We start from the raw sequence: 12,761 nt of genomic DNA, 5'->3' as shown, positions 1-12,761 counted from the left end.
TTGTTAACTAGCTTGGCTTTTGGATGGTCACCCCATACTGAGGTCAGAAAGTTCCTATGATCCCAGTATTTAAAACACTAGAACAATGTGTGTTCACTCTTATACCAATCCACACTGTCTGTCTCACTCAGAGCGACAAAAACACAACTGTTGTCGTCAATGACAACTGTGTCTATGCTAGTACTGCTTCTCTCTCACAGAGGCTTCTGTGCAGGTCAAAAGCTCTTGGTAGTAGTTTTTCATTACAAAAGAACGGTCAAATATTATTCTTATGATTGTTGATGGACCGATATAGCTGTAATGATGTACTGAAGCGTTTTTAACACTGGGCCACACATTCATTATGAGTAGGGCTGTCATGATTCGACAAGTAAATGTAGTCAATTTGCATATTCATGTTTGACGCGTGGTATGTGCCTTTTGCGGTGGAAATGGCAGACGCTCAAAGTCATAACATGCGCAACGTGTGTTATGGAAAATATTAAAGGACAAAAGATAAATCATAATAAATCATTCTGAGTCGTTAAAAATTATTATATTAAAAATAGAAAAACATAGTTTAATCTGAGTTGAACATGATTTGTGGAACTCCCTCTGGTGTTGTGGTTGTGGTATTCACTGACCTTTGGGAAGTATTTCGACATGTACATGGGTACCTTAGTGGTGTAGTGTATCTTGTAGACCAGGCCCATTGCAAGTTGCTGTACTCTGTAGTCTACTCTAAGCCATCCTAGGTTGTCAAAGTGGGCAGGGGTGAGGTGGGTTTTAGGAGTGAGGTCAAGCAGTAGTCTGACCAGTTTGTTTTGTGATGTTTGTAATCTTGTTTTTAGTGCCTTTGAGGTGCTTTGGTACCATGAGGTGCAGGCATAGTCGCAGTACCCTTGAATGAGTGCTCTTGTTTACCAGAGAGGAGATCCGGTACAAGAATCTTGTTCGTTGGTTGACCTTTTTGATTACATTGGATGCCATTTTGTCACAGGAAAGATTTGCCTCTAGGATGGAACCCAGGTATTTAATTTCATCTTTCCTTGTGACAATAGTCACCCTGATAGTTGATGATAATAAATATTTCACTTCATTAGCAAAAATAGTGTAACATCAGTAAGTCTGCTATAAGCTATTCTCCCTCTCGTGTGTGTGCATACATTTACTATATGCTACTCTTTTTCACATGGATTAGGCTAATTAGCTTTAACAATCCTGATTCATGAGCCTATTTTATTCAAAAGGAAGATATTGATTTAAATATGTATATAGCCTAATTATAAAAAATAAATCTTAATCGTATCTCCTGTGCTGGCACAAGCACTACCATAGCACACAATACATATCATAATTAATGGAAATATACTAAAAAGCTATTTATGGCCGGTAATAATCTCTCTGGCTGGTAGTTATTTTTAATTTTTTTTTAATTTTATCTAAAGCTAAAAAGGATGATGATACTCATTAAACATTTTGAAATATTCAATCGAAATAGATTTTTCTGGTAAATTAATGGTTTAATGATTAATCAACTAATCGATAAAATAATCAACTGATTAATCAATAACAAAAGTCATTAGTGACAGCCCTAATTATGAGTGGAACTCTTCTAACACTGGCTACAGCTGTAGGGGTTCTTGTATTAAGCCCCAGACCTTCTGATTAGTTCAACAAACCCATAAACCGGTGGTTTGGCTGCTCAGCATACAGCGTCCTGTATGCCTTCAGACCCCCATTCATATCATGAATCTGTCGAACACAAAGTATCTGATGCTCGCTCTGTCCTCCCTCGCAAGGTTGCTAGGCTTGGTGAGGGTTGCAGAGTCTATATTTTATTTAGCAAACAAACAATGATAATCATTAGATAATCATTTCATAGTCAGTTTATCCAGTGCATTTGAAATACCACACTTGACAGATGTTGTTAATCCTAGGATGTAAATAACCAAATGTCTGCTGGCAGGATACCTCCTTCTTTGAGTAATAAACTACAAAATTCCTTCCCTTTCACTCTCGCTTAGAGCAAAAATAGACATCTTTACACATATACCATGATATACCATGATAGACAAGTTGATACTTTTGTTTGAGGATTTAAAAAAGCCTGGAAATACTGAATGCAGTATTTATGTCATCTTTCTCCAGAAGAACAATAATAAACCTCTATGGTTTAAAAACCATCACAAAAATGAGCGGAGAGCCAAGCACAGCTCTTCAAATCTAAACAGACAAGATAGTGCTCGCCATCATAGGGAAAAGCTCACATTTAAAACATCCATATTCAAGTCCCAATACACCGCACGACTTTGAAATAGAGATAAAAGAGTCACAAAAGCAAGTGACCTATGGGTCAGCCTGACTCAAGCTCCTAGAGACAGAAGACTAACTTGAGTAACAAAGTCATATTTTACAAGACACTATACCTTCCCGTTTGTAGTTGGCTTACCAGCATATGAAGAGTGGCAGACGATATCAAAGGTTCATTAAAAGCCTGTCAATACCCCACTAATCCAATCCAGTTAAAAGTTTTAATAAAGAGAAGAAATGGTCCTTTTTAAAAAGTGAAGTTTTAATTCGAAAAAGAATACAGTGTGAAGAAGAGTCATAGAAAAGAATGCACAATTATTCCAACAAGTCTACAGGTATAGTTAAAGGTTTTCAAGGCAAAAAGGAGCGACCAAAAAAGACGTTTCTGTACTCGAGAACAGGGTTCTGCGTTAGTCATATCTTGATAAACAGAAACACACCTCTTTTTCATAATACAGTATATTTGTCAGCACCAATCAGCGTGCAGTGTTGGGATTACATACCCAGCCCCCGGTAGAAGTACTTTTATACTATAAGTACTTTACTTTCTAAACACAGGGGGAGGGCCGTGTGCACCCCCTACTCTATGTGTGGGAGCACACACTGGGCCCACACGTTATACTTGGTTAAGGTATTGTTAGTTATAATCCTTTTTCTTGATCCTCCAATCACAACTGTCGCTTACCGGTTTGTCCGAGGTAAGCGACAGTTGTGATTGGAGGATCAAGAAAAGAGGGCAGGGTTTGAGATAGGTCCATTCCATAAAACATCGTTCTTAAACATCATCCATGGTGTTCTTTTTCTGTACAGTCTGTATACAAATTACCTTGGCTTCCTCTCGCTACAAGGAGGGAGGATGAGGATGAAAATGCATCAGTGAGGAAGAGTTCTCCTCACCCTGAGAGGAATGCAGTACAGCAGGACATTCAACAGAGCATATATAGAGCAGTGGCAATCAATGGCCACAAAGTCTTTAAATGACACACAAGTTATAAATGTCAATAGCTGGTTTTCTTACTTCAATTATATATAAGAAAAAAACCTTTTAGCCAGACGCTGGGTATACTTTTAACATCCTTTACTTAGCTGGAGAATGTAAGTTGACCCTTGAGGAGGAGGAAAGACATCCTTATCAATCACTGTCTTTAGTGCATTCCGCACTTAAAAACAGAGGCACACTTGTTTTGTAATCAAGTTTAAAATACACACTAGATTAAACAGATATAGGTATACATTTGCAGGACCAGAATACATCTGTAAGGTCTTTAATACAGTCATCCCCATTATTCATGCATTCTAATGTAATCTTCTCTGCCTCTCTTCTTAGAGTCTTGGCTGGTCGTCCTGGCGGGTGTGTTGATCATCCCTGGATGGCAGATATCCAGGGTAGTACATCGGGCCACTGGGGTATGGCCTCATCTCGTATTCCTGTTGTCGCTCGACATGCTGGGCGGCAGGACGAGGGGGAGGGGGGGCGTGGAGCCATAGGGATAGCTGTAGGGGGCCTGATGACCAGGGGGGAAGAAGAGTGAGAGCCACGTGAAGTGTAGTCACTTTGATGAAAGGCCTGCTGGGGTGGGTGGTGGCAATGCGTTGGACGAAACCTCTCGTTGAAACTCCCTCTGGGTTTTCCTCACTCCCGGTTCTGCTGGTAGGGCCTTGACGTCCGAGAGGTCACCACTCTTTGGTCACGCTGTCTGTGACCTTTGACAGTTCTCTCCTCTAAGAATGTGCAGGTGAATTGACAGGTTTGACATTTCCCTGAATCTTCTCTCCCAAGTGTATTTTCTCATGTTTTCTGAAATATGCTAATCTACTGAATCTCTTATCACACAAACCACAATGATGTGGCTTCTCTCCTGTGTGGATTCTCTGGTGTGATTTCAGATTACCCAGTTGACTGAAGCTCTTCTCACACTGGTCACATGAGTAGGGCTTTTCTCCTGTGTGAATTCTCTGGTGTGATTTCAGACTATGCAGATGACTAAAGCTCTTCTCACACTGGTCACAAAAGTAGGGCTTCCATTCTGTGTGAATTCTCTGGTGTGATTTCAGGTCACAGGAGTAGGGCTTTTCTCCAGTGTGAATTCTCTGGTGTAATTTCAGACTACCCAGTTGACTGAAGCTCTTCTCACACTGGTCACAAAAGTAGGGCTTCCATTCTGTGTGAATTCTCTGTGTGATTTCAGATTACCCAGGTGCCTAAAGCTCTTTCCACACTGGTCACAAAAGTAGGGCTTCCATTCTGTGTGAATTCTCTGGTGTGATTTCAGATTATCCAGGTACCTAAAGCTCTTTCCACACTGGTCACAGGAGTAGGGCTTTTCTCCTGTGTGAATTCTCTGGTGTGATTTCAGACTATGCAGATGACTAAAGCCCTTTCCACACTGGTCACAGGAGTAGGGCTTCTCTCCTGTGTGAATTCTCTGGTGTGATTTCAGACTATGCAGCCTAATAAAGCTCTTTCCACACTGGTCACATGAGTAGGGTTTTTCTCCTGTGTGAATTCTCTGGTGTGATTTCAGGCCAGTTGACTGAAGCTCTTCTCACACTGGTCACAGGAGTAGAGCTTCGCTCCTGTGTGAATGCGTTGGTGTTTATTGAGATTGCTCTTTGAACTGAAGCTTTTTCCACACTGGTCACAGCAGAGACCTTTTCTTCCATCCAAGCCGCTTGGTTTCTTCCCAGGCCTGACAGGACAGCTCTCTGGATGGAGAAGAGTGTCAAGAGGAAGGAGAGATGGTGATTTTATTCAGCTTTAATTTCCATGTAAGAGGTTTATAATGGTACGTAGCTGGGTTTTATAGTTTAACCTCTTAAGCCAGACGGGTCCGATACCGGGTCCCAAAATGACACAACGTCAAAGATCAATCTCTAGACTGTATGACATAATGTTGCGTTTTTAGTACACTTGATCTCAAGAAGGAAGGTGCTGAATGAGCACCTGGATTTTTGACGTCTGGTCAATGTTAGCATGGTCTTATTCACCTTCAAAGTGAATTAAATTTCTTTATAAAATAATGTATATTCTCCTTTGGTTCATTACAATTTACTCAAGCATAGTAACAGACACAATATTTCTGACACTAGGAATACATTCCCTGAGGTCCATAGATGTCCCTTGATACCAATAACATGCAAATGGTCCTTGTAGAAGTAGAGCAATATTCCTTTTAGGCAAATTTAGAGTCTGGCTTAACCTCTTCCACCCGGAGCCTATTTTTCTGAAAATCCGCCTAAAATGGATAAGTAAATGGAATATTGCTCCACTTCTACATTTTCATATTCTTGGTATCTACGGACATCTATGGACCTCAGTGAATGTATTCCCAGTGTCAGAAATATTGTGTCTATTACTAGCCTTGCTTAAATTGTGATGAAACAAAGAAGAATATGAATTATGATTTTTCTTTCCATCTTTGACAGTGAATAACACCATGCTAATAATGACCAAACATTAAAAACTGCCACTGATCTCGTTCAGTACCTTCTAAGGAAATGAATAAAGAGAAGATGATTAAACAGAAGGTTCTGTAGATACAGTACTGAATTCTCCCATCCGGACCAATGCAATTTGAAATATTATTACCTGGAAAGTGATTTTGATGGCAAGAAGCCTGGGCAAATGTTCGACTCACATCAAGGAACCCGGACCATCAACAAATCAATCTTAACTATATTCACAGGACACACTTGACTCCTATAAGACTGAAAAAAATGGGTCTTATACAAGACTCCAAATGCTCCTTATGTACAAATGGGGACGAGGGGGACATTTATGCACATGTACTGGGACTGCCCACCAGTTAAGATATTCTGGAAAGAGGTGACCCAGCAATTATCAAATCTCTTAACTTGGAATATACCTGTACACCCCTCTGTATTACTGCTGAATGATGTTTTTGAGTGTGCAGTACATCCACAGCTAAAGAGATTGGTTTTATCGGGGTATCACAGTGGCTAAAAAGCTGATAGCATCACGATGGTTCCAACCGGAAAAAATGTGCCGAAAGGTCTGGATTATTACATATCTCGATGTGATCCATCAAGAAATATCTACAGCAAGAATTTTGGGGTCTCAATGAATCCAAAATGACATTGTGGTTAGAAGTGGTGGAGAAAATAAAAGCTAGCATATAATGGTAGTGTCTGGTTAGGAGCGAGGGATAATGGATGGATTATCCAATGGGGGGTCCGGGGGGGGGGGGGGGGGGGGGGGTACGAGGTAGAGCATATGTGTGTAGGGTATTAGATAGCAGGTATTGGGGGTATATCCTGTATAAGACAATTAACTAAAATGTGATTTCATTGGATGTGCACTGTCAACTAATGCTTGTATATCTTATCGTGTGTTGTCATGTTTGTTTATGCGTTTGTTTAAAAAATTAAAAAATAAAATACAAAAAAGAATAGCAGGCTTATAAATTACCTTATTATAGCCAATTCGCATAATATAATAATAATATAATAATATATCAGGGATGTGATTGCGCCTTAACACTTTCCGTGCCAGCAGTGCCGTGCCTAGGTACCCTGTTGCGTGCCAGCGCTCTATTCAATGACCGAGCGATCATATTTGTGAACGCATAAACGACATCTTAAATTATGTGTCTAATACGCCCGTCGCTTATCAATGACTTGTTTGCAGTCAACATTGTCGAAATGGATTTCCTTTATTTGTATCGGTTCATTTCTGTTTTATAACATTTTGAAAAATGCTCGTTTTTTGAAAGTTTCAGAAAAAAAAAAGATTCCACATGAATCGCCCTTTACTGGAATACACAAAACACGTTGTCATTTTTCTGTCCATTTATGAATCGTTTTCAAATAAACGCTAGATTATCGATAGTATGTATACTTATGCACGCTATAGAAGCGGGCTGAAAAATCGATTATCTTATTTCCTGATCGCACACACACACGTTGATATCTGTGAAAATAGCTCTGATTATCCCAAGACTGGTAAAATAGATTCCTTACCTCAGATCAGATGTTCTCCAAAAAGATTATTCCAATTCCTGATCGCCATTCCAAATATCGATCGCGTTTATTGATCCAACGCTGGGTGGTCGAAACACATATTCTCCGCTGTTCTGATGGTGGGCGATGATGACTGCAGTAGGCTCGGATTACATGCCTGACAAGTAAAATTTGGAAGCCAGACTTTTTTTTCTCCATGCGTTTTTATTGACTCCATTCCAATGAGTGCAATACCATCCGGAGAGACGATAGGGGGCGGTATTTTCCCTGTTCGAGCTCAAAGCCAGTCCCAGTGGTAACGTGAGGCTAGATTGATGAAATATGAATGGAAATCGCTAATAAGAAAAATAACGACTTCTCGTCGCTTGGCACTCAGTGTTAAGAAAAAAACCTGAACATTTTCAAAACCAATCCTCTTTCTTGGGACCAAGTAAAGTTTCGTCGATATTCCAATGTAGTTTCCCCCACCCCGCCTACCCAACCCCCCCCCCCCCCCCACCTCACCTCCTTCAATGTACAGTTTCTACGTCAAACGTTATACTCTCTTTTTTTAGACGTTTTTTGTATCACAAACAGTACTGTATTTGTAAATCTAGTATGTCATAAATGTATAGATGTAGCAGTATTGTCTATCTGTATGTCATATGTTATGATGAATTGAAAATGGGGGACCCTGATGTAAACAAGACGAAAGTCTCTCTGGTCTGCATTCCCTTAACACTTGAGTGCCACGGACACTAAATATATCGTTATTTCATGCCGCCCGTTGAATGCCATGCTAAATAGCGTTTTTTTTTTAATTAGCGATTTGAATTCATATTTCATCAATCGAGCCTCACGCTAGTGCTCCAAGCACTCTGAGCTCCATTGGGAAAATACCACGCCCTATCGTCTATCCCTGTGTAACTGCACCCCATTGTATTAGACTGGTGGGGGGGGGGGCAGCTTCCTCATTCTACTTTTCCGGCGAGGCATCTGAATAATACCCAAGTGATTGCGAGACGGAAAACAACGTGGAATATATATTTACAGTACCCAATAATCAATCAATAAACGCGATCGATTTTTGGAATGGCGATCAGGAATTGGAATAATCTTTTTGGAGAACAGCTGATGTGAGGTAAGGAATCTATTTGACCAGCATTAGGGTAATCAGAGCTGTTTTCACAGAGATATCAGCGTGTCCCGTATGTGTGCGATCAGGAAATGAGAATATATTTCTCAGCCCGCTTCTATAGCGTGCATAAGTACACATATACTATAGATTCTCGAAGACACTCTGATGTCACGAGACCGCCGCCATCTTGGTGTGACCGCGTCCCCGACCGCCAAGAACCTTGGTGTTGTCCTCGACGACCAGTTGAACTTCTCTGCTCACATCGCAGCGACAACCAGAACCTGCAGATTCCTCCTGAGCAACGTCAGAAGGATACGCCCATTCCTGACAAAAGAAGCCACCCAACTCCTCGTCCAATCAACAGTCATCTCCCGCCTCGACTACTGCAACGCACTGCTAGCTGGCCTCCCGGCCACTGCCACCAAGCCTCTTCAACTCATTCAAAACGCAGCGGCCCGCCTGATCTCAAACCTACCGAAGTCGGCCCATGTCACCCCACTTCTTAGGGACCTGCACTGGCTCCCCATTGCTGCACGTATCCGCTTCAAGGCCCTCGACCTAGCATACCGTGCGGCAAAGGGAACCGCTCCCGCCTACCTCCGGTCAATGGTCTCTAACTACACACCCTCAAGACCCCTACGCTCTGCATCTTCTGGCCGCCTCAGATCTACTCCTATCCAAGCTCCCGGAGGGTCATCAAAGAGAAGCAGCCTATTCTCAGTCCTTGCCCCACAATGGTGGAATGAACTACCCATCCCAGTTAGGACAGCCGAATCCCGTCCAATCTTTCGCCGTCGACTAGACTCACTTCTTCAACCATTATCTGAAATGATAAAAAAAAAAAAAACTAACCCTGACTAACCTGTCATGCACTTGTCCTAATAAACTAACCTACACTGTAACACGCAACACTTTGATGAACATTGTTACTCAGCTGATAGAGTTATACCCTTCTTGCTGTCTTGTCGCACAGAACTTGTAAGTCGCTTTGGATAAAAGCGTCAGCTAAATGACTAAATGTAAATGTAATGTAAATGTATGAGGGTAACAAACTGATTTCTACCATCAAATGCATGCGTTGAGCTCCGTTTTTATTACATGTTTTATCACATTCTTGTTCATTTCATAACATTTTCATACGATTTGTTTTGAAAATATTGAGGCCAACATGGCATTTCACTATTTCGAAAGCCTTTCTGGTGATTCTAAGGCGAGATATGAGTCAAAGAAGCTCGCCCCGATTGACTTGACATCATGTCCATACAAAACACCTGTGCTCGAATACCCAAATTGAAGCTGCTGTGTTACGTTTTGTACTAATAACAAACACAGAAATCCAAATCGCAAGTTTTATATAATACCAGCTGATGCATCACGGAGGAAAAAGTGGCTGGCGGCTAACGTTCGGCTAACTCCCTCTGGTGTTGTGGTCGTGGTAGCTACATGCTAAGCTAACGTTAATTACATCATATCGAACCGATAGGAGCTTATCTTATCTAATCTTACATGGTGGTACCACGTGTGCCACTACCCGATCAAACATCCACGTAAGATTAGATAAGATAAGCTCCTATCGGTTCGATATGATATAATTAACGTTAGCTCAGCATGTAGCTATTTCTCTAGGTTAACGTAGCTAACGTTAGCTGCCAGCCACTTTTTCCTCCGTGATGGTATAAAACTTGCGATTTGGATTTCTGTTTTTGTCATTAGTACAACGCGTAACACGGCAGCTCTTTGGCATTGTGAAGGACTGAAGAAAATTCCGCTTGATTGTCTTTAATTTGCCGCTTTAACGATCCGTTTCTCCACTAAATGAAGCGTACACAATGTACCAGGCAGGACAGTTACCCCCCACGCTGCAGTTGCGTAGCAACAACAGACAGGAAGTTGACTTCGAGAATAATCTAGCGTTTATTTGAAAGCCGAAAAATTACAATGTTTTTTGTGTATTCCAGAATATTCCAGTATGCCGTTTTTTGACGGAATCTTTCTATTTTCCTGAAACTTTCAAGAAAACTGCGGCTTTTCGAAATGCTATAAAACGGAAATGAACCGATTAAAAAACAATCCGTTTCGACAATGTTGACTGCAAACAAGTCATTGATAAGCGACGGGCAGATTAGACACATAGCCATAATTTAATCCATAGATTATGCGTTCACAATGCTATCATTGAAGTGGGTGCTGGCATCCAACCACGTTTTACCATGTTAACAAGTGGCAATGAAAGTGTTAACCTGTTCCACTGTGGAATATTTTCTGAAAATCCGCCTAAAATATATACCTAGGTAAATGGAATATTGCTCCACTTCTACAATGCCATTTGCATATTCTTGGTATCTAGGGACATCTATGGACCTCAGGGAATGTATTCACAGTGTCAGAAATATTGTGTCTATTACTAGGCTTGCTTAAATTGTGATGAAACAAAGGAGAATATGAATTATGATTTTTCTTTGCATCTTTGACAGTGAACACCATGCTAATAATGACCAAACATCAAAAACTGCCACTGATCTCGTTCAGTACCTTCTTGAGATAATGTGTAGAAAAAAATCGAAGGAAATTAATAAAGGGAAGATGATTAAACAGAAGGTTCTGTAGATACAGTACTGAATTCTCCCATCCGGACCAATGCAATTTGAAATATTATTATAGAATATAGAATAGGAAGGTGGTCAGGTGGCGTAGCGGAGATTGCGCTCGTCACCAATGAGGTGCAGGTCACAGCTTATTTCGCAGGAGACATTATTATTTCTTTTTTTAATTAAACATTTTTTTCATACTATTCACATTTTCAGTTGACTTGATACAGTTTAATTTGGTTGCTGTACTGTAACTAGGGTATTAATTAACAAAGTAAAAAAAAATTCAGATATGTTACTTCCGGTTCCAGAACCGGTTCCTAATTAGAACCGGTTTTCGGTGCCGAACCCTATGTGTGACTGCGTCTGGGCTTGGCTTCTTTCTAAAAAGCCGGTGCCGCGGCTCAATATTGACCATGACACCCCCCCCCCTCCCAATATTTTATTGCTTTTCTGCATGATTCACGTGAGTCACTAATTTAGGTCAGAAAAACCGGAATTCCGTTTTAAACGGGAGAAATCACATCCCTGATATATACATATATTATCTTTCAAATGCCCGAGTTTAATTTGGATTTAGTATCACCAGGCATGCATAAGAACAGATAATGAAATCTACTGTAAATACAGTAGCTTTTTTATTTTGATTAGGGTGCAACCATTTTGAAACTAATTTCAGATCTAATTGTTGCTACATGCTAACAATAGGGAAGATAAACTAACTACGTTTCAATATTTGTCATAAACGTTACCTTTTGTGGTAGAATTATCCCGAATAATAGCAGTTATTGAAATAATTCATAAAGTACTATGAACCTTGAACCCAATCGAATTTTCCAGGAAGTGTAGTTTTGACAAATTTCAATGCAGAACCAGACCTGTGGAAGTCCGCTACAAAATGGCAGCAAAAAAAACTACAATTCCCATTCCCCCGGTTTTACAAAACGGTCGCCTCTCACGAAATAACATTGACATTCCAATAAGGAAAATCTATCTATATAACACTTCAACCTATTCCTAAAGTAACGTATTGATGATAATATACATTCTAAATGCTGTTGTGATGTTTATACTTGAATACGTTTGAAATTAAAATAGCTATTTTTATAGAACAGTCTGGAAATATTCATTTATGACCATTATGTCATTTGCGGTCCGCTGACGGACCGCACAGGCGGAAGAGGTTAAAGTCAACACTTATAAAGTCATAATGTTTACAGATTAAAGTCAACATTTCCCTACTTGTTTCCATGCAGTCCAAACAGCTCTTCTCTTGGTCCAGCTGTGATGGTTTCATGCAGTCCACCAAACAGACAGACAGTTCTCTCAAACCAAGGTGTGAGCAGCTATGAAGGGTGGTCATATTCAGACCAATCTTGGGGGAAAGTAAGAAAAGAAATATCAGTACATTTTACATTCATCCTAACAAACAAAGGTCTAACTTTTCAGTTGAAATTCATCAGGAACACAGAAAGCCAAGCAAGAACCATCAGTCCTTAACCAGCTATACAGGTAGCTCTCTTTTCCAAGGCTAACAAATTGGAAAAGAAGGAAAATCCTGACGGAAGATTTTCATAAGAACAGAAAAACACATGGGTGTATATATAGACCAGGGGTCTCAAACTCAATTTACCTGGGGGCCACTGGAGGTAGAGTCTGGGTGAGGCTGAGCCGCATCAAATATTCCACACAAAAAGGGTTTCAAGTATTTTAAATTTTTTTATGGAAATGTATGGTTGAAACATGCAAACGTTCAAACGCACACACACTAATAAGCATTGGAG

Source organism: Notolepis coatsorum, assembly GCF_963971535.1.
Source record: "Notolepis coatsorum genome assembly, chromosome: 2".
Taxonomy (NCBI): Eukaryota; Metazoa; Chordata; class Actinopteri; order Aulopiformes; family Paralepididae; genus Notolepis; species Notolepis coatsorum.
The sequence above is the reverse complement of the archived record's forward strand: the minus strand, read 5'-3'. Positions refer to the sequence as shown.